This window comes from Hyperolius riggenbachi, chromosome 11 (assembly GCF_040937935.1).
Source record: "Hyperolius riggenbachi isolate aHypRig1 chromosome 11, aHypRig1.pri, whole genome shotgun sequence".
Classification (NCBI taxonomy): Eukaryota; Metazoa; Chordata; class Amphibia; order Anura; family Hyperoliidae; genus Hyperolius; species Hyperolius riggenbachi.
In genome coordinates this window covers 71,461,700-71,488,213 of record NC_090656.1, presented here as the reverse complement: position 1 = coordinate 71,488,213, position 26,514 = coordinate 71,461,700, and the positions used below count along the sequence as shown (strand labels likewise).

The following is a 26,514-nucleotide window of genomic DNA, read 5'->3' as shown; positions in this document are numbered from 1 at the left end:
CCCCCCCTTGCTGATGAAAGCCTTTGTTTGCTCTCTGCTAATATGTGCAATAAAATAATTACACCAGTCCTTATCTGCCTGAAAGTGCTGTGGTTGGGCAGGCTATGGAAGTAGGGTAAAAAGCCTCTGCTTAACTTTTAAATGTAAAAAGAAGAGGCAAAATTGAAGTTTTTTTTTGTTAGTAATGAGCTACATTATTGCCATGCATTGTAATGTGTTATTGAGATGCCCTGGGTACTTAAAGCAGTATTGTCACCATAAAAATCACATTTCAACAGCAACTGGTCTGAGTTTATTAAGTGATAAAGATGCTAATCCTGCATTAAAAACTTGCAAAACTTTTTCTGCTGTTATGGTTTGGAGTTATCACATACTTTAGGAGCACTGGCCCTAGTGCCAAACCGTGCCAAAAAGTTGAATGCTGAGAGTTCTTTTGAATGCTGGGAGTTCTTTTTATCTCTAATATATTCCTCCCCTTCCATTTATTTCCCTGCCTAGCTGATCACTTGTGTTTACAAGCAAGGCTGAGGTGACTCAGTGATTGGATGTGTAAATAAAAAAGACTCTGGGAGGAGGGCAGCTAATGAATACACAATGAGCAAGAGAAAGGAGGGGGAAAAACAAGAGTCAGGGAGGATATGATGTCAGCATTAGCTTAGCAAGATGGCCACTGCCTAGAATAGGATTTTCTGCTTTTACTTTGTAAAATTCACAGGAATAATTACGTGGATAGCACAATACATCTGTTATGTAAGTAGAAGTAGTATTTATCTACTTATATATGTGTTTTTTATTTCTAGCTTAGCCTGGGTGTCGCTTGTTCTTTAAAATGGTGCTAGGTTCATCTTAATGTTACTGTAGTCTTCGGATCAGCTTTTCCCTTTATGTCAAGTGGCATAGTTGCCAGTAGCAATGACAGAGGACATCCAATGAGGTTGATATAGGCAACACACTTATCTCCAACTTCCATAATCTTCAGGGAGGCCCTGTGTTTTTTAAGGGAATGTACGTCTTGGTGAGCCCGCTGTCCCATACACCCTTACTAGTTTTAAAGTTTAGGCTTCCTTATAATGACTTGCAGACAGTTGCGGCTCCCCTAGTGCCTGCTTGGAGTCTGGTGGAAAAAATGTGGGGCATTTTAATAACGGTTTGGCACTGGGCGACACACTGCTCTGTAAGCTGCGGCCTTCACTGTTCATTTCCTGATGGGTCTCCTCACGATGATACCTTCAATATGGCAGATACAATGTCTTTTTCATGTGGAAATAGTTTAGCCTCGGCAGTGTGATGGAATTCCTGCAAGGCATATTGTTTTCAGGTCTCCCAGAGGCACAAGCAGCCCAGCACTGTTATTTTGTGGGGGGAAGTGTGAGGATAGTGGGTGAAGTGTGGAGGTGGGGAAAGGGGGGAGGAGGGAGGGTTTCAGCTACAGTATCTCCACATCTGGAAATAATTCCCTCACAGGTCTGTCTGATGTTTTTATTGCCTGCCCATTGCACATTTTATTCAGACTCTTTAGGCGCTTTGCTCATGATCCCTTCATTCCAGAGTCTAATGAAGGCCTTATGTTGCCTTGAGAGGATTGCATAGGAAATGCTATACTGCATCTCTTTGTTTTCATACAGCATATGCTGTAGCATAACAGCTAGAATCCCTGCATGCTGTGTCATAAGTTACAGCACAACACCGTTGCAAAGTATGCTAATGCCCTCTTTAAACAGAAGAAATTTGCAAGTTACCACTTCCACATGTGTAGTAAGCAATGCCCATAATACATCACCTCAGGACAGTGGGCAAAGCAAAAACACTCCTGTAGGGCTTTTGTAAGCCAGACATCCTTCCAGATTCAAGGAATTTCAGCATACCTGTAGAGTTTAATTTTACAGAGCTGTATAATATAACCCGCAGTCGCAGACAGCTGTCTCAGGCAGTTCTGGCCTTCATCAGAGCAACGTATGGACTGAATATGACTCAGTCTTATATCATATTTCAATGGAAGTTAAGTTATGCATGAACCTCTATGATCCATTAAGAGCCAAAACGTTCCGCATTCTGCACAAGGTCAAACTGGGCAACTGCCCAGGCCCCGTGCTCTTTAAGGGACCAAAAAGTAATGGACTGTAGAAGTCACACATTTACTGTTAGTGCAGTATGAAGATAATAAAGTGGGCCCCACATTCATTGTTGTCAAGGGTCCAATTTTACTTAAAGGATACCCGAACTGACATGTGACATAATGAGATAGACATGTGTATGTACAGTGCCTAGCACACAAATAACTATGCTGTGTTCCTTTTTTTCTTTCTCTGCCTGAAAGAGTTAAATATCAGGAATGCAAGTGGCTGACTCAGTCCTGACTCATACAGGAAGTGACTACAGTGTGACCCTCACTGATAAGAAATTCCAACTATAAAACACTTTCCTAGCAGAAATGGCTTCTGAGAGCAAGAAAGAGGTAAAAAAGGGGAATTTCTTATCAGTGAAGGTCACACTGTAGTCACTTCCTGTCTGAGTCAGGACTGAGTCAGCCACTTACATTCCTGATATTTAACTCTTTCAGGCAGAGAAAGAAAAAAAGGAACACGGCCTAGTTATTTGTGTGCTAGGCACTGTACATACACATATCTATCTCATTATGTCACATGTCAGTTTGGGTATCCTTTAAAACCGTCCCTGGCCGTGGACCTAACCTAAGAACAGAGAGCAGCAGAGGTCTGTACAGTGTACTGTGGATAGCATCAGGGCTGTGGGGTCGGTACAAAAATCATCCGACTCCTCAGTTTATGAAACCACCGACTCCAGGTACCCAACATTTCTCCGACTCCTTGACTCCGACTCCTTAGTCTAATGCTTACCAGGGCTGTGGAGTTGGTACAAAAATCATCCGACTCTGACTCCTCAGTTTATGTAACCTCCTCCGACTCCAGGTACTCAAAAATTACTCTGACTCCTTAACTCCAATTCAACAGCCCTTGATAGCATACTGCAAATAAGTATACACAATTCTTCTAAATAAGTGAATACATTACTGCACAATAATAGTGAAGGATTGTAGGTGTTACAGAGTAGTCAAATCAAGGAAAACCGGAACCTCTAGGGATTTGTAATAGCTCTTAAAGTACACAGAAGCCTCAATACTGGACATTCCATTCAATGTAATGTGTTAATTTACTTTGTGAACTCTTATCTAATAATCTTATCCTGACCAACATCATTTATTATTTCCTATGATGCGTCTTAGCCCATACAAGATGGTCACTTTAAATGAAGCAAGACATACCGGCACTGATCAAGCATTTATTGGTATACTGTGCAATGTTTACAACCCTGCAGGCCATGCATTCGGTTAAGCGGGCATAGTACAGTTTCATTCAGTGTAGCAGCAATCATACCCTATGGCATGGAGGTGTTGGGTACTAAGTGGGACAGGGCGGACGATTGTTTCATACAGTGACACACTTTTTCAGAAGCTTAAACAACTTGATGTTTAAGCCTCGGCCTGCACGACTGCAAACATTGCACAGTATACCAATAAATGCTTGATCACTGCCGTATTTCTGATGATGGAACGTCAATGTCATACCTGTGCACACTCTGAGCATTATGTGTTGGAACCTTGTACGTCCTCCTGAACCCCTCAACTAGTAAACCCCTCTGGTAGTGCTGGCAGTCTCTGTTGTTGGCCCAGTGCTCGACAGAGCAGCTTCTAGCATATGGTGTGAGTAGGAGAATGATACACTCGGGTTTGGTTGGGCATGGGTGCCGCTAAGGTTCTGGCATGCTGGACTTTTCATGACTTTGGGAACTTCTTGTAGATTCTTGAACAAGGCAGTCCATAATGGTCATCTCAGCGGTGTTTCATTCAGTTTTGTGTACATGGCTTTGGAGCTGTCAAGTCAGGGAACCGCACAGAAACTACACAACATCTTTAATGGCGGTAAATATTTGAGAGCTTGAACAGTGTAGTTTATCAGTAACACTTTGCCACACTTAGCTGCCAAGGGGGTGGGAGGAGCTTCTGATTGAGCAGAGCAGCTGGGTTGACAGTCATTCCCAGGAATGACAGGGCCTGCTACAAAAGCAGATTGATGCTGTTATCTTTGTAATAGGCATCCCGGTACGGTACCCGCCAGTATTTTGAGATAAGAAAAAGGGACAGCATTACGACATGCCTCAGGCATGCTCCAGCCACACACCTTGCCATTTATACAAGAAAATAATTCATGAACAGAAAGACAAGTGTTCATTCTTTCAAACCATATTGAACTTTCTACTGTCACTAATTGTCGTTCCAATCAGCATTTTAGCACTACAGCAATCTACATAAACACACTTCAGTAGAAAAATACACATACTTACACAGTTGGGTACATCAGCCTTACAATGAGCTGAAAGTGGAAGAAAAAGGGATGGGTGAATTGAAATGACTCTGCAAAATGGGGACAATTGGAAGCTATGAAGCCCACCTATATTTTAATGGGAGACTCTTCTTATTTTAATTCTGATACTTAGCTAAAGTTGACTTAGGACAGCACAAGAACACACAAGACACGGTGAATAACTATATGTTGAGGATTAGCAGTTGTGACTCTTAGGGCCCCTTTACACTTACCGCACTGCATTGCATTTCACTTTTCTACTACGTCTTGTTGCAATGGCCATTACAGTCAATGGAACATGACACATTGCCTGCAATGGGACAGAAGTGCTCCGGGTAACACAGAAGCTGCAGTGTGTTACCATGCACCTTCCGTGGTAACCCGGGAAGTGCACCAGAAGTGCCATGTTATTTTTTTTTTTACTTGGCTACGAGGCTTTTACGACGCTACATAGTGTGACTTTTTGGCTCTGGTACAGTGAGATTGTTCTAAATGGAACTGCACCAAGTGACTAGATAGTGTACTGGTTAAGGGCTCTGCCTCTGACACAGGAGACCAGGATCTGAATCTTGGCTCTTCCTGTTCAGTAAGCCAGAACCTATTCAGTAAGGAAACCTTGGGCAAGCCTCCCTATAGAGCACGCCCTAGTGGCTGCAGCTCTGGTGCTTTGAGTCCGCCAAGAGAAAATCATGATATAAATGTTCTGTGTCTTGTCTTATCTAAAAGGACCCTAAACCATTGTATACACTTCTGGCTACTGTCATCCAGGTGAAATCGGTGCCGCTTCATCCGAGTTTAATCTAAGGTGTATGGACATTTAGTGTATATTGGTTGAAGACTTTGGTTTAGAAACTTGTAGCTGGTTACAGTGTATGCCATTGCAGTGGCAGATTGCTGCTGGCATAGGAATTAGCAGCTGCATTAGATCACATTAGCTGCAGCACAAAGCCACAGCACAGTCTCCCCAGTACACTCTCTTTTTGCTGCTATATCCATTCATGTACTTTTAGGTTTTTGCTATTAGAGTACCTGCAAAGTTGTAATGGATCCCTGTGAGGCATTATACTGTTGCCGGTCTCTCTCAGCATTTATGTTGATTCACTTACATCGGTAGCAATGGTGTAGCAATAGGGGAAGCAGAGGTAGTGGCCGCACCAGGACCCGTGGACCAGAGGGACCCAGTAGGGGCCCTCCTTCAATGGCTTTGTCAGCTCTTTATTGGTGCTAAACTGGTAATGATCAGCTCTATATGTACTTTGATTAGCTGTAACCATGAATAGGCTGTTCTCCTCCCCAACCTACACCTCTCTGACACTGCAGCTGTCCTTGGCAGGCGTTGGTGCTACATATCAATTGTTATGTATAGAGTGCTTGAAGGGGCCCAATGTAAAACTCATCTTTGGGGCCAGAGCTCCAAAGCTACGCTACTAATTAGAGGTGAGAAATGGCAAGAGTCTGGATACAACATAGTTAGCAGTGTTGCTGTTTTAGCGATTTTGTTGCTCTATCGGTGAGAGACTTGTGATACTCGGTAACCAGTGAAAGTAACAAGTAACAAAGTGACAACATTAAATCATGACTTTCCTCCAGTACATTCATATGCATTACCTTCCAAAAGACCTTTCCGATCGTTCGGATTGAATCTGATTTGATACTGTTGATGGTACCAAAAGTGGCGTAACCCCAATGCAAGTTTTACAGTGGGGCCCCCCAAGCATTCTATACATAACAATTGATTCTGTGCACCAAAACCTGCCAATGGCAACTACAGTGTCAGAAGTGCAAGTACCGGTAGGGGATGTGGAACAGTTTGTTAATGATTACTACTTTTCAAAGTATCTATAGAAGTTATTATTATGAGCACAGGACCAATAGAGAGCTAATACTGCAGTTGAGGGAAGGCCCTTTGGGGCCCCGCTGGCCCAAGGGCCCTGATGCAGTCGCTACCTCTGCAACCCCTGTTGCTACGCCCCTGGGTACCAATCAACAATAAACGATTGGATCATTGATTATATTATTGATCTGTTTTCAGATAGATTCTATTTTCAGTGATCAGATTGGTTATAATCTTTATACTATTTATGGGTCCAATCAATGATTTCTGACATGAAGTAACAGGAAGTGTCTGCATATGGGGCATAGACAGAAATGTGGGATTCTGATATCATTGTGGATTTGAATAATCTATACATACACATATATGTCTTTAAAACCTTTATATAATTAAAACCTTTACTACAGCTGCAAAATACCTAATGATTTCCAACTGTGGATTAAAAAAATAAGAACTTCAGGCAGTTCCATCAAACAAAAGGGACCGTTCCTATATTTTGCAGGGAAGAGTAATTTTTATTGGGCATGTCTGAAAAATCGTATCTTGCTGCAGACTGAAAAGGGACATCCATTTTTAATAAACATAAATGACTAAATGGTTTGTAGATATATTTACACTCCATTCTGTAGCTACAATCTAACAATTTGTTGCTCTAGGTGTTTCCAATATGGAAATTGCTCATGAATCTAGATGGGAAACTCAAAGACATGATTGCTGATTGGCTGGTCCGAGGCCTGATATTCTAATAGTGGCCACTATTGATCAAGTTTTTGTTAACCATTCTTACTAAATCTATGTAGTAGAAGGGTAAACTGAGTTGGTGTTTTGAATGGATACTTTAGGCCAGGTATGCCCAAAGTCAGGCCCAGGGGCCAAGTGTGGCCCTCCAAGCCTTTTATGGTGGCCCCTGAAGCTTTCTACAGCCATTAATTCCATGCAGCCCGTAAGCCATAGCTGTGGTGCCACATGCAGGGGCCACCTTGTATTGTCACCTGTAGCTTATTAGTCACCACTGTACCCTTGCTTGAGGCAGTCCCTTATGTTACATAGAAATTGTAAGATTGGAGAAAAAAAAAAAAGATTGGATAATTAGTGAGCACCTTAAAGCATCTCCAAAGATCTGAAAACCTCTCCAGCAGCGAACCCCCAGGTTTGGTTTTACATCCGGCCCGCTCAAGCACTCTAGTCTATACATAACAATTGATGTGGGACACCATCAGCCAATGATAGCTGCCGTATCAGACAGGTGTAAGCAGGGGTTAAACACTTTGACTGGGTTTAAGAGCATACCGGGTTTGCGGATAGCAAGGACACTTTATTTATTAGGTGAATCACAGTACTTCCTTTTTACTGCTTGACTTGCAACACTCTGCCTGCAGCTATTTGGTGCGATTGCCAAAGATGGGGGTTCAGAGGGAAAGCAATCGTGTTCTCTTGTCTGCACTTGCCATTGGAATTAGGCCCTTAGTGTAATGGCAGTTTTGCGATTGTATTTTCACATTGGTGCCTGTTGTGGGAACCTAGGAGGCAGTTTTTAACCACTTCCCGACCGCCGTATATACAAATGGCGGCCGGGAAGCGCACCCCGCAAGGACCGCCGTATAGACAAATGGCGGCGGTCCTTGTAGGGGCATGGGCGGAGCGATCGCGTCATCAGTGACGCGATCCTCCGCCGGGAGTCGGAAGCCTGGCATTTTGCCTCTGCTCGCCGGCCACTTAGCAGAGCCGGCGAGCGGAGGAATCTCCGGGATCCACCAATCAGACAGTATAAGGCACTTTGTTAGGTAAACAAAGTGCCTTATACGTGCTTCCTCCTCGCCTCGTGGTCTCATTGTTGCAGAGACCACCAGCGAGGAGGAACCACTCGTAAGTGTATCCAGCAAACAGCTTTTTTTGACCTCAGCCTCCCTGATCACCCACCCCAGGCCTCATACCCCCCCTGATCACCCCAGCAGACCCCTGCCTAGCACCCTTGCACCCCTACAAAACCCCCACCCCCCCACACCTGCCACTAACTAGCGACGCTGCCCCTTAGTTTAGGTCCCTAACTGCCTCCTAGTCACCCCTGATCCCCCCCCCCCTACCTTTAGATCACCCCCAGACCCTATCCCAGACTACCCCCCTGTATACTGTATACATCTGTATACAGCTACCTTACCCTCTGATCCCCCTCTGATCCCCCTCTGATCACCTGTCTATCACCTGTCCATCACCCCTCAGCACCCCCACCCATCAGAGCAGACCCTTACTGCCCCGCGGGGGTAACCGATCACCTGCCCAGGCCCTCGATTGCCCTCATACCCCCCTTCTGATTACATCCCCTGCTCTTTGTTTACATCTGTCCTCCCCAGCAATCACTAACTGATCTTTGATCAGTAACCCCCTGTGTCTGCCTCTCATCAGATCAGGACTCAGTCTGCCCCGTGCAGGCTCCTGATCAACCCCCCACCCCCTCAAATCGCCCTCAGGCCCCCCCCCCCTAATCACCGTCCAAGTGCATTGTATTTGACTGTGCTGCGCTTGTATTCGATTGTGCTGCGCTTGTATTTGATTGTGCTGCGATTGTATTTGATTGTCCCGTGATCTGCTTCGATTGTCCCGTGATTGTTTGATTGCCTGAGACCCCACTTCCCACCCCACCCAACCCCCCCCTACCACACCCAACCCCCCCCCCCCCCCCCCCCCCCACCACCACCTCCAACCACCACCTTCCGAGTGCATCAGATTTGCTTGTGCTGTGATTGGAGTCGATTGAGCTGTAATTGTATTTGATTGTCCCGTGATCTGCTTCGATTGCCCCGTGATTGTTTGATTGCCTGAGACCCCACTTCCCGCCACACCCAATCCCACCCTCCCCCCATCACCTTCCGAGTGCATCAGATTTGATTGTGCTGTGATTGGAGTCGATTGTGCTGTAATTGTATTTGATTGTCCCGTGATCTGCTTTGATTGCCCCCTGATTGTTTGATTGCCTGAGACCCCACTTCCCGCCACACTCAATCCCACCCTCCCCCCATCACCTTCCGAGTGCATCAGATTTGATTGGGCTGTGATTGGATTCGATTGTGCTGTAATTGTATTTGATTGTCCCGTGATCGGCTTCGCTTGCCCTGTGATTGTTTGATTGCCTGAGACCCCACTTCCCGCCACACCCAATCCGACCCTCCCCCCATCACCTTCCGAGTGCATCAGATTTGATTGTGCTGTGATTGGAGTCGATTGTGCTGTAATTGTATTTGATTGTCCTGTGATCGGCTTCGATTGCACCGTGATTGTTTGATTGCCTGAGACCCCACTTCCCGCCACACCCAATCCCACCCTCCCCCCATCACCTTCCGAGTGCATCAGATTTGATTGTGCTGTGATTGGAGTCGATTGTGCTGTAATTGTATTTGATTGTCCTGTGATTGCTTGATTGCCTCTGAGACCCCACTTCCCACCAACCCCAATACCTCTCAAATACTCCCTTTTTGCTAGGTAGGTGCTCTTTTTTTCTGGGTAGTCTCGGAGGAAAACCCCATAAATTTAGCAATCCAAAATGGCAAGAAGGGGACTTTCCGATGACGAGGTATACAGGTACATGGACCAGTCGGATGAGTTCTTTTGGGAAGAATCATCCGTCGAATCTTCCGGGTCCGAATTTGAACCTGTAGAAAGCAGTGGTTCCCTGACCGATAGTGATGACGAGGCTATGGTCCCGGCTAGAGCCAGGCGTACCAGACCCCAAGTCGTTAGACCGCAGGTGGCGCAGGATCCGCCTCAAGGGCAGCAGGGTGGTGCTAGCGCTGTTGATAGTTTTCTTGGTGAGGCAGGCACCAGCAGCGCAGCATCTCCTGGACTTAGTGCCAGTGCTTCCGTAGACCCTGGCGAAGTGGTGAGCGTCAGCATGGAAGTGGAAACTGGTACGGTGGCAAGTGCAGTAGTACCCCCGTCGCAGCCACCAAGAAGAAGACGGGCCCGTAGTACCCATAGACTCCCAGAGGTGCTGGCACAACCAGATTGGCAATCCCCTGATTCCGCCGCACCCGTAGTGCCCCCTTTCACCGCCCAGTCTGGAGTCCAGGTGGCGACAGCTCATCTAGGAACGGCCCTAGAATTTTTGCAGCTGTTCATCACCCAGGTTCTCTTGGACTTAATTGTGGTTGAGACCAACCGTAAAGCCACACAATTCATCACCGAGCACCCGGAGAGCATGTATGCCCAGCCTTTCGGGTGGAAACCAGTCCAAGTTTCCGACATTAAAATCTTTTTGGCCCTTATCCTTCACTTGGGACTAATGAAACAGAATGTATTGCGGTCGTATTGGTCTACGAACCCAGTACATCATGTTCCCTTGTACCCTGCTGCCATGTCCAGGACACGATTTGAGTCCATCCTGCGCTTCCTGCACTTCAACGACGACAAAACCTGTCATGAAAAGGGCCACCCTGCTTATGACCGGCTCCACAAAATTCGGCCCCTCATAGACCACCTGTCCTCAACATTTGCAGATGCTTATATCCCTGAACAGAACATCTGCGTAGACGAGTCCCTCATACGCTTTACCGGGCGCCTTGGCATCAAACAGTACATCCCAAGCAAGCGCGCCCGGTATGGGGTGAAACTGTATAAGCTCTGTGAAAGGGCCACAGGCTATACATGTCGTTTTAGGGTCTATGAGGGAAAAGACTCAAAATTGGAGCCGGTCGGATGCCCTGACTACCTGGGGAGCAGTGGAAAGGTTGTGTGGGACTTGGTGTCACCCTTGTTCCGGAAGGGGTACCATCTTTTTGTGGACAATTATTACACAAGTGTGGCCCTCTTTCAGCACTTAAAGTTAGAAGGAATCCGATGCTGTGGCACTGCGCGGCCTAGTCGCCAGGGCTTCCCCCAACGGCTCATTACCACCAGACTTCAACGGGGGCAGAGGGCCGCCTTGCGTACTGAAGACCTGCTCGCGGTGAAATGGAGGGACAAGAGGGACGTTTACTTTCTGTCCACCATTCACACAGACACGACAGTCCAAATTCAACGGGCAACTAAGGTCATTGAAAAGCCCCTTGTCGTCCACGAATATAATGTCAACATGGGAGGGGTGGACTTCAATGACCAGAGGTTAGCGCCCTATTTAATGACCCGGAAAACAAGACGCTGGTATAAGAAAGTGTCTTTTTATCTGATTCAATTGGCAGTTTACAACAGCTTTGTTCTCTACAGTAAGGCTGGGAGAACTGGATCTTTCCTCCAATTTCAGGAACAGTTCATTCTGGACATCCTGTATCCAGGAGGTGCCAGCCCCCCCCCCCCCAGATGCAACTAGCCGACTGCATGGTAGGCATTACGCCTATCAGATTCCGTGTGCCCCAGGTCAACGCATCCGAAGAAAACGTTGTCGTGTCTGCAGCAGGACTGGAAGAAGGAATGACACCAGTTTTTATTGTCCCCGCTGTCCTGACCAGCCTGGTCTATGCGTAGGGCCGTGTTTTGAGAGGTACCACGAGCAGGTACACTATTAGAACCTAGGGAACTCCAGACACAGGAGTAGGCACACACTCAGTGGTCTTTCGCACATTGTCGCAGGGAGAGGAGAGGTAAGCTTGAAGACCAAACGGGTAAGCATAAAAGTGGGAAGAAGGATCGGTTTCCATGCTTGATATTGCTGATCTGTCCTGGGTTGGCGATATAAGACGGCATGTTTGAATTTCCCTTGAGTGTGGACACCCCCGGTTTATATGTGATTTGGGCCTATGATGATGCTTTAATGCCACACAGAGTCATCTCTATTGGCAGGCATATTGCTGTATCCTACAGGCATAATGCTGTATACTAAAGTTCTGAGGCCCAGTCACATAAGTTGGTGGCTCACCCTGAGTGCAGGGTGGCACGGGGTGTCTCTCTCCTGAGGTTATCACTGCCATTGATGTGGAGGAAGATCTGCCATTGATGTGGAGCAAGGTATGTTTGCCGTTCATTTTTCCTTTCAGCCCAGAGTGCATTACTTGTATACCCAATATAAGGAGTATAGCAGAAACTCCTAATACTGGCCATACATGTAATGATTGCAGAGACCCTAAAATGCCAGGACAGACTCCACAAATGACCCCATTTTGGAAAGAGGACACCCTAAAGTATTATGTGAGGTGCACGGTGAGTTCATAAAAGATTTTAGTTTTTGTCACAAGTTAGCAGAATTTTTTTTTAATTTTTTTTTTAACAAAGTGTCATTTTCCGTTTACTTGTGACAAAAAATAAAATTTTCAATGACCTCACCATTACCCTCATGGAATACCTTGTTGTGTATTCTTTCCAAAATGGGGTCATTTGTGGGGTTTGTTAACTGTCCTGGCAAGTGGGCGGGGTGCTAAATTGTGAGCACCCCTGTAAAGCCTAAAGGTACTCATTGGACTTTGGGCCCTTTAGCGCAGTTAGGGTGCAAAAAAGTGCCACACATGTGGTATTGCCGTACTCGGGAGAAGTAGTACAATGTGTTTTGGGGTGTATTTTCACACATACCCATGCTGGGTGGGAGAAATACCTCTGTAAATGACAATCTTTTGATTTTTTTACACACAATTGTCCATTTACAGAGTTATTTCTCCCACCCAGCATGGGTATGTGTAAAAATACACCCCAAAACACATTGTACTACTTCTCCCGAGTACGGCGATACCACATGTGTGGCACTTTTTTGCACCCTAACTGCGCTAAAGGGCCCAAAGTCCAATGAGTACCTTTAGGATTTCACAGGTCATTTTGCGGAATTTGATTTCCAGACTACTCCTCACGGTTTAGGGCCCCTAAAATGCCAGGGCAGTATAGGAACCCCACAAATGACCCCATTTTAGAAAGAAGACACCCCAAGGTATTCCGTTAGGAGTATGGTGAGTTCATAGAAGATTTTATTTTTTGTCACAAGTTAGCGGAAAATGACACTTTGTGAAAAAAACAATAAAAATCAATTTTCCGCTAACTTTTGACAAAAAATAAAATCTTCTATGAACTCACCATACTCCTAATGGCATACCTTGGGGTGTCTTCTTTCTAAAATGGGGTCATTTGTGGGGTTCCTATACTGCCCTGGCATTTTAGGGGCCCTAAACCGTGAGGAGTAGTCTGGAAATCAAATTCCGCAAAATGACCTGTGAAATCCTAAAGGTACTCATTGGACTTTGGGCCCTTTAGCGCAGTTAGGGTGCAAAAAAGTGCCACACATGTGGTATCGCCGTACTCGGGAGAAGTAGTACAATGTGTTTTGGGGTGTATTTTTACACATACCCATGCTGGGTGGGAGAAATAACTCTGTAAATGGACAATTGTGTGTAAAAAAATCAAAAGATTGTCATTTACAGAGGTATTTCTCCCACCCAGCATGGGTATGTGTGAAAATACACCCCAAAACACATTGTACTACTTCTCCCGAGTACGGCAATACCACATGTGTGTCACTTTTTTGCACCCTAACTGCGCTAAAGGGCCCAAAGTCCAATGAGTACCTTTAGGATTTCACAGGTCATTTTGCGGAATTTGATTTCCAGACTACGCCTCACGGTTTAGGGCCCCTAAAATGCCAGGGCAGTATAGGAACCCCACAAATGACCCCATTTTAGAAAGAAGACACCCCAAGGTATTTTGTTAGGAGTATGGTAAGTTCATAGAAGATTTTATTTTTTGTCAAAAGTTAGAGGAAAATTGATTTTTATTGTTTTTTTCACAAAGTGTCATTTTCCACTAACTTGTGACAAAAAATAAAATCTTCTATGAACTCACCATACTCCTAACGGAATACCTTGGGGTGTCTTCTTTCTAAAATGGGGTCATTTGTGGGGTTCCTATACTGCCCTGGCATTTTAGGGGCCCTAAACCGTGAGGAGTAGTCTGGAAATCAAATTCCGCAAAATGACCTGTGAAATCCTAAAGGTACTCATTGGACTTTGGGCCCTTTAGCGCAGTTAGGGTGCAAAAAAGTGCCACACATGTGGTATTGCCGTACTCGGGAGAAGTAGTACAATGTGTTTTAGGGTGTATTTTTACACATACCCATGCTGGGTGGGAGAAATACCTCTGTAAATGACAATCTTTTGATTTTTTTACACACAATTGTCCATTTACAGAGTTATTTCTCCCACCCAGCATGGGTATGTGTAAAAATACACCCCAAAACACATTGTACTACTTCTCCCGAGTACGGCGATACCACATGTGTGGCACTTTTTTGCACCCTAACTGCGCTAAAGGGCCCAAAGTCCAATGAGTACCTTTAGGATTTCACAGGTCATTTTGCGGAATTTGATTTCCAGACTACTCCTCACGGTTTAGGGCCCCTAAAATGCCAGGGCAGTATAGGAACCCCACAAATGACCCCATTTTAGAAAGAAGACACCCCAAGGTATTCCGTTAGGAGTATGGTGAGTTCATAGAAGATTTTATTTTTTGTCACAAGTTAGTGGAAAATGACACTTTGTGAAAAAACAATAAAAATCAATTTTCCGCTAACTTTTGACAAAAAATAAAATCTTCTATGAACTCACCATACTCCTAACGGAATACCTTGGGGTGTCTTCTTTCTAAAATGGGGTCATTTGTGGGGTTCCCATACTGCCCTGGCATTTTAGGGGCCCTAAACCGTGAGGAGTAGTCTGGAAATCAAATTCCGCAAAATGACCTGTGAAATCCTAAAGGTACTCATTGGACTTTGGGCCCCTTAGCGTACTTGGGGTGTAAAAAAGTGCCACACATGTGGTACCGCCGTACTCGGGAGAAGTAGTATAATGTGTTTTGGGGTGTATTTTTACACATACCCATGCTGGGTGGGAGAAATAACTCTGTAAATGGACAATTGTGTGTAAAAAAAAATAAAAAATTGTCATTTACAGAGATATTTCTCCCACCCAGCATGGGTATGTGTAAAAATACACCCCAAAACACATTATACTACTTCTCCTGAGTACGGCAATACCACATGTGTGGCACTTTTTTGCAGCCTAACTGCGCTAAGGGGCCCAAAGTCCAATGAGCACCTTTAGGCTTTACAGGGGTGCTTACAATTTAGCACCCCCCAAAATGTCAGGACAGTAAACACACCCCACAAATGACCCCATTTTGGAAAGTAGACCCTTCAAGGTATTCAGAGAGGGGCATGGTGAGTCCGTGGCAGATTTCATTTTTTTTTGTCGCAAGTTAGAAGAAATGGAAACTTTTTTTTTTTTTTTTTTTGGTCACAAAGTGTCATTTTCCGCTTACTTGTGACAAAAAATAATATCTTCTATGAACTCACTATGCCTCTCAGTGAATACTTTGGGATGTCTTCTTTCCAAAATGGGGTCATTTGGGGGGTATTTATACTATCCTGGAATTCTAGCCCCTCATGAAACATGACAGGGGGTCAGAAAAGTCAGAGATGCTTGAAAATGGGAAAATTCACTTTTGGCACCATAGTTTGTAAACGCTATAACTTTTACCCAAACCAATAAATATACACTGAATGGGTTTTTTTAATCAAAAACATGTTTGTCCACATTTTTCGCGCTGCATGTATACAGAAATTTTACTTTATTTGAAAAATGTCAGCACAGAAAGTTAAAAAAATCATTTTTTTGCCAAAATTCATGTCTTTTTTGATGAATATAATAAAAAGTAAAAATCGCAGGAGCAATCAAATAGCATCAAAAGAAAGCTTTATTAGTGACAAGAAAAGGAGCCAAAATTCATTTAGGTGGTAGGTTGTATGAGCGAGCAATAAACCGTGAAAGCTGCAGTGGTCTGAATGGAAAAAAAGTGGCCGGTCCTTAAGGGGTAGAAAGCCCTAGGTCCTCAAGTGGTTAATGAGCCCAGTCCAGTGCCCTCTGGGAATGCCTGGAGATCTCTGGTGATGCTTAAGTAAATCAGGCCCAGTGTGCATAAAGATGTATCACTTGTGAAATATTTTTTTCCATTTTAACATCCCTTTAGTAATAGAGTTGATTTACACCTATTCAGAAGACTCACAACTGGTCATTTGACTTCCTTTTGTTATTTTCACCGCTGTGCAGTGTCTGCATGTTTTCTATATTATTTTTCTACGTCAGTCTCATTGCTGCCTGTAATTGTGGCTTTAGGTCTGAGTGGCGATGGTGCATTGTGGACTCCTGTTTATGGTAATTGGTGTTTCAGCAGTTTGTGCGTTTTTTGTGTACGCTCTCATTACAAGTATAATCACCACAGAGTTAGGCTACTTTAGCCCTTGAGGGGGTTGTGTAAATAATTTCCTGTCTGATGACAGACAAGCAAAGAACAGCTTATTCTGAGGGTTGTAGTCCTGTAGAGATTTGCCTGGCCGATGGAGAGTTCTATTAGAAGTAAGGCTTTGGACGGATAAATCTTTATTTATTTATTTTTTTAAATAAGTCATGTCTACAAGATAGAAACTTTATTTTTCTAACAAAAACTTTAGTGTCATTAAACATTAGTGGGGATGCACATGTCTTAAGATGAGTTACGTATGCTTGCTTTACTATGGGCTATGGGGGCTGTCATATATTTTTTTCCTTTTAAACCATACCAGTTGCCCGGCAGCCCTGCTGATCTATTTGCCTGCAGTAGTGTCTGAATAACACCAGAAACAAACATGCAGCTAATCTTGTCAAATCTGAAAATAATGTCAGAAACACCTGATCTGCTGCATGCTTGCTCAGGGTCTATGGCTAATAGTATTAGAGGCAGAGGATCAGCAGGACAGCCAGGCAACTGGCAGCCTCCATATCCCTCCATATCCCCCTCACTTTAGATGTCCTTTAAAGAGAACCCGAGGTGTGTTTAAAGAATGTTATCTGCATACAGAGACTGGATCTGCCTATACAGCCCAGCCTCTGTTGCTATCCCAAACCCCACTATGGTCCCCCTGCACTCTGCAATCCCTCATAAATCACAGCCGTGCTGTGAGGCTGTGTTTACATCTGTAGTGTCAGTCTCAGCTGCTCCCCCGCCTCCTGCATAGCAGGGAGGGAAGGGATGCAGGCGGGGACTGGAGTTCTGCAGGAGGCGGGGAGAGCAGCAGACTGACACTATAGAGATAAACACAGCCAGCTCTGACAAGCTGTTTGTCAGCAGCGTGGCTGTGATTTATGAGGGATTGCAGAGTGCAGGGGGACCTTAGGGGGGTTTGGCATAGCAACAGAGGCTGGGCTGTATAGGCAGATCCAACCTCTGTATGCAGATAATATTTTTCAAACCCACCTCGGGTTCTCTTTAAGCTCTGTTTTATGATACTGGTACTTCACTGATATTCTTTATAGCCCTCCTTAGCTTGTTCTCCTCATTATTTTCTAAAGTGCAAAAATCTGCACAGGGGTGATATAGAATGCAGAGAGGAGAGAGAAGAAGGGAGACACATTCCATATGCAGTGGGAACATTTTAGAAGCACATTTTATACAGTACACACGGTCGCTGGTTTACAATCAGTAAAGTCCCAAATTAACAGATCAGAATGTGCCTATACTGATGGTAAACTAGTTACCAAATGACAACATTTTATTCTATTTTAAAATAAGGCCAAAATAAACATGCTTAGCCTAGCTAAAGACTAAATGCAAAAACAGAAAGCTAGGTAGTGCTGACCATACATCACTGTCCTGCATGTCTCATCTGGCTGATCTGCTCTTTTCCATAGTGCAGAGCTGTGTGGCACCAGATCCCCAACATTGTAGCTCTGACCATGTGACAGTGGCTCCCCTGCTGTGTCTTTCTTTCTGCAGCATTTACAGAATATGCAGTAATAATGTCACTAACATTCCTTGCAAGGAACTCACATCCCAAATAGAGATCTTTTGTTGCAATCCATAGACTGAAGGGAACATACTGGGTTAACACACATTGTACAGTTAACCTATAAGTACACTAACACTTTAATATGACATAGTTTTAGAAATGTAGTCAATAAAAATAGTGAGCAGCGCCACAGAAGATGCTGGCACTCTATAAATCCCAAATATTATTAATAACGAGCCTTTCTGGTGACGGAGGGGGCATGTTTAAATACACACACACTCGCAGACAATGAGCTGTTATCTGATTGGCCAACAACAAGAACTCTCTGGACTGTTAAAGCAATCCAGAGACCTCCAAAGGCTATATAGAGCATTATTTTGTTAAGAATAAATGCAATGTTTTGTGGGTAGCAATGTTTTGTAGGCCTCAATCTGAGTTATAGCAGATTATAGTGAAGATTGCCAAAACACTTCATGAATTAGAGTTAGTGCTTTCAAGGCCACATACACCGCCCACAATAAGTACTTACTGCACTCATATTTAATAAATCCAGGACAGACTTTATTTATTAAAAAGAAAAAAACATACAAACAAACAAACAAACAAACATTGTCACCGTCTGTGTTGTTTATGTGATCATGAAGTACAACCACCAAACCCACTAACCTTTCAGTGATATCCAAAGAGGCCTAGTGCACACCAAAAACCGCTAGCAGATCCGCAAAATGCTAGCAGATTTTGAAACGCTATTTCTTATTTTTCTGCAGCGTTTCAGCTAGCGTTTTGCGGTTTTGTGTAGCGGTCTTGGTATAGTAGATTTCATGTATTGTTACAGTAAAGCTGTTACTGAACAGCTACTGTAACAAAAAACGCCTGGCAAACCGCTCTGAAGTGCCGTTTTTCAGAGCGGTTTGCGTTTTTCCTATACTTAACATTGAGGCAGAAACGCATCCGCAATCCAAAATCTGCAGCAGCCCGGGAGTATGCGTTTCTGCAAAACGCCTCCCGCTCTGGTGTGCACCAGCCCATTGAAATACATTACCCTAGCGGATCCGCACCCGCAAGCGGATCGCAAACCGCAGCGGAAACGCTCCGGTGTGCACTAGGCCTAAGTTCTGATTTGACTCAAGTAAGGGTTTCAAACTGTTGAAAATGTAGTAATTAACTTCTTTAATATGTTCAGGTTTATTTTAGAAGGCAAAGCTTCAAACCTTGTTACTGCTATAAATATTCTTGTATATTAAGGTATTCTCTTAAGTCTGCTATGTACAACCCTGGCAGAGTTATATAAAAGTACCCGTCTAGTAATATCAATTTCATGAGTATCTGTTCTCCTTTATTATAACCTGCTTTAAAAGTAAAATGCAGAACTGGACTTTTTTAGCTCCTGTGTGTCTTGTCTTGACTATGAATGAACTTTAGGAGGCTGTTTTATATCTCCTTCTGCTCCTTCCAAGGCAAACTTGCTCATTTTATTGTTTTAAAGAGAACATATTTATCTCTGAAACTGTCAACAAAGATTTTTTTTTTCTACTCTTACCTTTCACCAGTCAAATCTCTACAAAATACCAAATACCTGTCAATCTTTGCAGAGTACCGAATGTCAGTGCATCTCTGCAGACTACTAAATCGATCTGAATCTCCGCAGATTACTAAATCGCTGTGAATCTCTGCAGATTACTAAATTGCTGTGCATCTCTGCAGATTACTAAATTGCTGTGCATCTCTGCAGAGTACTCCCTATAAATCTCTGCAGAGTACTTTCTGTGAATATCTGAAGAGGTTTAAATCTCTGTGAATCTCTGAAGAGTATTAAATCTCTGTGAATCTCTGCTAAATACTCTTTGTGAATTCCTGAAGAGTATTACATTTCTGTGAATCTCTAAAGAGTATTACATTTCTATGAATCTTTGCAGAGAACTAAAGCTCTGTGAATCTCCGCAGATTATTAAATCCCTGCCAATCTCTGCAGATTATTAAATCTCTGGAAATCTCTGCAGATTATTAAACCTCTGTGAATCTCTGCAGATTATTAAATCTCTGGGAATTTCTACAGATTATTAAATCTCTGGGAATCTCTGCAGATTATTAAATCTCTGTGAATCTCTGCAGAGTATTACATCTCTGTGAATCTCCGCTGATTATTAAATTTCTGGAAATATCTGCAGATTATTAAATCCCTGGGAATCTCTGCAGATTCTTAAAGCTCTGTGAATCTCCGCAAATTATTAAATCTGTGAATCTATGCAGATTATCAAATCTATGAATCTCCGAAGAGTACTAAATCTCAGTGAATCTTTTCAGAATACTAAATATCTGGGAATCTCTGTAGAGTAAAATCTTATTGCATCTTTAAAAAGTATAAAAACCAAGTGAATCACCGTAGAGTACTACGTATAAGGGGGACACCTTTATATGAAAAATATTTATGCAAAAGGTGAGTCCTTTCTGTACTATTTGTCCACAAGGCCAATTTTCCATTAGTTATTCACATCTAAAACGACCCTCAGAATACTAGAAAACACTAAAGGTGGCCATACACTGGCCCGATTTGCGCCCGTTTCGACAGCAGATTCGATCACTGGGATCGAATCTGCTGCCAATCGTTCACGCTACACGCCGAATTTCGATCCATTCCGTCCGATCCCGTCGATCGCGCCATGCGGAAAATAACCCCCCCGCGGGTAAAGAGCGCATCGCTAGCGGCGTTCGAGTGCCCGACGACCGACGCAATAGAGCCGCATACATTACCTGCTCCGTCGGCGCAACTCCCGGGTCTCCGCTGTTCTCCGTCTCCGCTCTGGTCTGCTCTGGTCTCCGGCATGCTTCCCTTCTTCCTGTCCCGGCAGGAAGTTTAAACAGTAGAGGGCGCTCTACTGTTTAAACTTCCCCCAGACAGGAAGAAGGGAAGCATGCCGGAGACCAGAGCAGACCAGAGCGGAGACGGAGAAGAAGAGCGATGACCGGGGGCAGTCGCATCAGCGGAGCAGGTAATGTATGCGGGCGGGGGGAGCGGCGGCAGCACCACCACAACAGATTGTGATCGGTTTCAGGCTGAAATCGGTTCACAATCCTTTTGCAGTAAAGGTAGCCATACGATCCCTCTCTGATCAGATTCGATCAGATAGGGATCTGTCTGTTGGTCGAATCTGATGGCAAATCGACCAGTGTATGGCTACCTTTAAAGAAAGGCAAGTCACTCAAGAGGTTGGATTGAACTTTAGCAATGAAAATAAACCTAGAAGGGGGAATCCAAGATGTCCAAGGGAATCCAAGGGGGGCATCCAAGATGTCCCCAAAATGTGTCTTATATGTGAATATATACAATACTTGCAAAATTCTACTACAGTTTGGAGAATCTTTCGACAGGCTCTTTGGGGACACATTAGGTTACAGAGTTTTTGCGCCACTTCAGGTATGCATTAAAGCATATATTTGTATTGCTGGCAGGAGTTCCATTAACGTGAGTGTGTGTTATTTACTACTCCTGCACAGGTATACTGTACATGCATACAGATTCTATTAAGGCCAGCTTTGTCAGACAGCAGATTATCCACCAATGTATTTGTGTTCTGCATGAGGAAATCAGGACAGCGGATGGAAACACACGTAGGATGTGCACACTCTGTGCAGACACTATCCTTATTTGAAAACAAACAGAACGCCAGCATTTCATATCAGTGTTCTTAAAGGACCACTATTGGGAAAAATTGTAAAATTTAAAATACATGTAAACGCATATGTAATAAGTATATTTATTTCAGAGTAAAATGAGCAATACATGTATTTTCTCCTATGTTGCTGCCACTTACAGTTGTTAGTAGTAATCTAACAAAAATGACAGGTTTTTGACTAGTCCATCTCTTCATGGGGGATTCTCAGTATTTCATGTATTCTTTACAAAAGCACGCCCTGGAAAGGATCAATACAAAGGTGCAGGCCACCCCCACTTATTTGCTCACTATTTTGGCAGTTGAACTGAGCACCTGCCATTCACCAAGTTCTTTTGCTTTCAAAATCGCTTTATTGAAGATAAGATTTACATACAGATATAGGAAAACCGTAATATAGAAATCATCTCAACAGATGTGACAAAAGGAGTCACCAAGTGCTTTTGAAAATAAAGAAAGCCCTAAGAATCCCCCAAGAGGACATGGGCTAGTCCAAAACCTGTTGGTTCTGTCAGATTTCTACTACCCACTGTAAGTAACAGCAACATAGGAGAAAAAGTAATTTATAGCACATATTATGCTGCGTGAAACTTACTTTATGTGCTGTCATGTATTTTAAATTTTACAATTTTTCGCAATAGTGGTCCTTTAAATCACGACTCCAGTCACAGTTCCCATTATACTATTGTAAAGCTTAGTGAGCCGTCTGCCCAAATGTTTTCAGTTTTTGTGGCTTTTCTAGCTCAAAAAAATTCCATTTCATCAAAAAATAAATAAATAAATTTGAAGCTGGCCAACAGAATAACTTAAAAGCAAGCTGACACTACAAGGGGGCGGAGCATGGACAGAGCTCTTTGAACAGATGACAGCGTGCTCCACTGTAAGTCAGCACCCTAGAAAATACCAGCTTAGTCTGCAGTTAGAGTCTGACAGACTTCACAGTGACCATTGCGTTGCCTGTGAAGGCAGGATTGCAACGATCGAGAAAGCGGTGAGGCATGTTGTCATTGCAGATAGATATGAGTGCTGGCCGGTATAGTTATAGCTGCCAGAGGTTCCCAGTTGACAATGGTAAAAGTCAAAAGCACGTAATCCTCAGATCTGTCACTTTTAAAATCCCCAGTAGATTGCCTGTAGTCACCAGGTGCTCACAGGGACAATTGTGGCCACCACCAGGGTACAAAGCCACATCCAGGATTTAGTATGTTATTTCACAGAGGATTACAATTTATTAAAAACATTAAAAGCAAGATAAAACATATTACTCACATCCAGGGTCCTTGCAAACTAGACCCTAATCACATCAAATATAAGGTTTTTGCACAGACAGTTAATGTCCGGTGCACTTAATCCAACAAAAGACAGGTTGCTGGTCCTTCGAGAAAATAGCCTGTTCTCCTTCCCAGCCTTCCGCGTCATCAGGGGATCCCCATCCCCTGGTGACACATGTTACCCATGCATGCAGTGAAGCATGCAGTCAATAAAACTATGCTTCTCTGTAACCGTTGACGCTCGTGTTTTGCGGTACTGCATGCAGTGCATTACCATGCCGCAACTCAATCGTACTGCCAAGCCCCCGCCGCACTGTTACACAGCAACGCACCACTGTGAGCGTGGCCTAAATACTTGACATCAAGTAATTAAGGAGCATACTGTATACACAGACACAAACCGTTACACATGTCTACAAGCGACTTGGAAACTGTGCCTAGAATTAGCCTTTAGCATGTTTATATTTAGTACCATTACCTGATAATAGTACTTTATTTTTGCATTTTTATATTGTCATCTTTGTATTTTTGATGTAGCAATTCCTACTGAGCAAAAAGTGAAACTATTTCTGTATGGCTATTTTTGTCTCTTCCCTTGCCAGGTTACTTAAAGTTGGATGAGGGAACTTGCTTTCTCACAGATGCGTAGTTAACACCATAATCCTATTGCAGCAGCTTAACAACAGCCTCACTTCACATGTAATACTGAGATGCTTACAGGTTAGCCTGGTCTTCTCACTGCAGCCTTGGCGTTATGCTTTCTAGCAGAAGTTATCTGAGTTGAGATCCTCCACCCTATTCCTAACAGTAGTCTCGGGTACAGCAGCAGATCATTAATGACAATTCATAGTCACTGTCTGATACTAAAGTTGTTCCTTTGCCTGGAAAACTGTGAGATTGCTGACTGTGTTTATGAAGGCTTTAATCTAAGCATATGGCCGCTATGTAATCACACCTCCACAGAAATACAGACATCAAACCAACAAACACTGATCCCAGTAATACCTTTAAAGGAAACTGTGCTACTGCACATGAGCAGACGGGCTCGTGTGGCCACTGCGCACACTTGAAGAGGAACTCCAGTGTAAATAATGTAGTAAAAAAAGTGCTTCATTTTTTACCATAATTATGTATAAATGATTTAGTCAGTGTTTGCTCATTGTAAAATCTTTCCTCTCCCTGATTTGCATTCGGACATTTATTACATGGTGACATTTTTACTGTGGGCAGGTTATGTAGCTGCTCCTAGCTGTTTTGGCTGTTAGAGACAGCTGTAAACAGCTATTTCCTGTCTGTGAACATTGTTACATTGTGGCAGTTTGCCCAGAGTACCGCGGTACTCAGAGCTTCTTGTGGGAGGGGTTTCAGCACAAAATCAGTCACACAGCGCCCCCTGATGGTCTGTTTGTGAAAATCATTATATTTCTCATGTAAAAGGGTGTATCAGCTACTGATTGGGATAAAGTCCAATTCTAGGTTGGAGTTTCTCTTTAAACCAGGAAGAGGAGCTATGCGGCCCAATGAGAAGTGGGCCACGTTCAGCAATGGCGGGCTTGTTACAGCTGAGGGAAGCCTCATTAGGGTCATGAGGCTTCCCTCTTTATAAGTAGCAATTTTTGAACCCGAGAGCGACTCTGGTTCCTTTTAAGAAAAACATATACCTGTACATACCTGGGACTTCCTCCAGCCACCTCCATGCTTATCTCTCCCTCGCTGTCCTCCTCCGCCTCCTGGTTCTTCTGCATTTGGCCCCGGAAAGTCCTCTGGTCCAGGGCAACTGCACATTAGAAATAAAAGATGAAATGTACATTAGAGATGGTCCGAACCGTTCGCCGGGCAAATCTCTCTGGGCCTTGTACTACTTCCGGGTCGCTATGACCCGGAGTAGTACGCCTGCGCTGGCCCGGCGGTGCACGTCCTAGATCGCGCTCCTGTTGCCAGGCACTCTCTGCGCATGAGCGCGACGTCACTCATGACGTCACGCACATGCACAGAAAGTGCCTGGCAACAGGAGTGCGATCCAGGACACGCACTGCCGGGCCAGCGCAGGCGTACTACTCCGGGTCATAGCGACCCGGAAGTAGTACAAGGCCCAGGGATTCAGAGATGTTCGCCGGCGAACGGTTCGGGAACCGTTCGCAACATCTCTAATGTACATTGGTTGTTTTCCATTCCTTTTTTTTGGGCTCATACATAATTAAGATTTCCTCCATGCCTCAACTGTTATCTTGTTCAAACATGTCACACTTCTGACACCAGTAATTAGTGGATGCTGAATTTACTACACTGGTGTCAGGTGTTACATTGCAAAGCATGATGGGAGATGAGTATCTAGTGAGCGGTGGGTGGTACCATATGAACCACAGCCCAGCAGCTCCACCTAGAGACCAGTGTTGTGACTGACACACTAAAAACCCTGTCCCCATCTTCAAGCACATGTAGCTCCTACCTGTCAGCTGCACACGCAGCTCCTCATCCTGGGTGGTGTCAGTTGCATGAAACAGTCATTATGTGACCAGATCAACAATCAATCAGTATCGGTATGTTTCTGCTTTATTATGACTGAAATGTATTGCAAGAGATTAGGAACATGTCAAGGTGACTTTAAAACAAATAACATTTAGCTATGCCAGCTCTTAGCAATCTTGGGGTAAAATTGTTTTTCTTTTTTTATATAAGAGATGTGAAAGTCACATTTCAATGGAAAAATAGCACTGCTGACTTGAACTTAGCTGTAATAGCTTCTACATGCATATTCTCTTCCATTGCCTGTAGAAATCTTGATATTTAATATAGAGTTGCTCTGCTGTGAGTTTGGGCTGTTGTAGTTCGCCATGTTAAGCAATTTTAAATGACTAATCAAGGATTGCTAAGGGGGCAAAATGTTTAAAGCAAACCTGAGCTGAAAATTAAAAGTCAAAATAAACATAAACACATCATACTGACCTGCTGCGTAGTCTACTCCTTAATCTCTCCTCTCCTACGTCCCGTTTGTTCATTGTGATCAGTAGAATTCTCCGTCCTCCATTTTAAAAATGGCAATGACCCTGTAACAGCACACTGTTAAACTGTAATATTGCCCAAGTGAGCCATAGGGAAACATGGACATTACCTTGCACATCAGTTGTCCTTTCAGTTATAACTGACAGCAACTGATATGTAACTGACATGACTGACTGACTGATATAATTAAGCTTTAAGAAGTGGAACTACTAAATTGTGAGGTTGTCTAGCAAAATGTTGATGTTACCCGAATTCTGCATACACCTGAGACCCTCCCCCAAGGACACTAGATGTTATAGCAACATATATTTACGCACAAGGCCGGCCTGTGATGCATGCTGTTTATATGGTTGCATAGGACACCATCAAGTTAAACAGTGGGGTATAGACCCTATCCTTAATGTTTACATGATACCCCGTTTGAAATGCAATGCAGTTGGCACTGTGTCACCTGTCTGTACTCTAGTGCCGTGGTGGAACACTATAACAGGCATGCAAAGTTCCTAATACTCCTGTAAATCCCACTTCCATTAAAACCCTATCTTCTACATCCCTCATTTTGCTGGGGATTTTAAGTAGGTCTAGTTCAGATAGGCAGCTGAACTTTGTAGCCATGGCGCTACCCAGAAACCAA

At 43.8% G+C, this 26,514-nt stretch overlaps 1 protein-coding gene across 2 annotated transcripts in view; it reads left to right on the top strand.

Moving 5' to 3' along the window:
* Positions 1 to 26,514, top strand: part of CDH11 (cadherin 11) — a 217,530-nt gene that overhangs the window by 5,693 nt on the left and 185,323 nt on the right. Inside the window, exon 1 of one of the 2 annotated variants that reach the window (XM_068261317.1) lies at positions 25,387 to 25,417. The exons of the other annotated variant lie outside the window; for it this stretch is intronic. The gene's annotated coding sequence lies outside the window, so the exon portion shown is untranslated. Of the gene's footprint in view, positions 1 to 25,386; positions 25,418 to 26,514 lie in introns of those variants that run through there. 2 annotated transcript variants of the gene reach the window in all.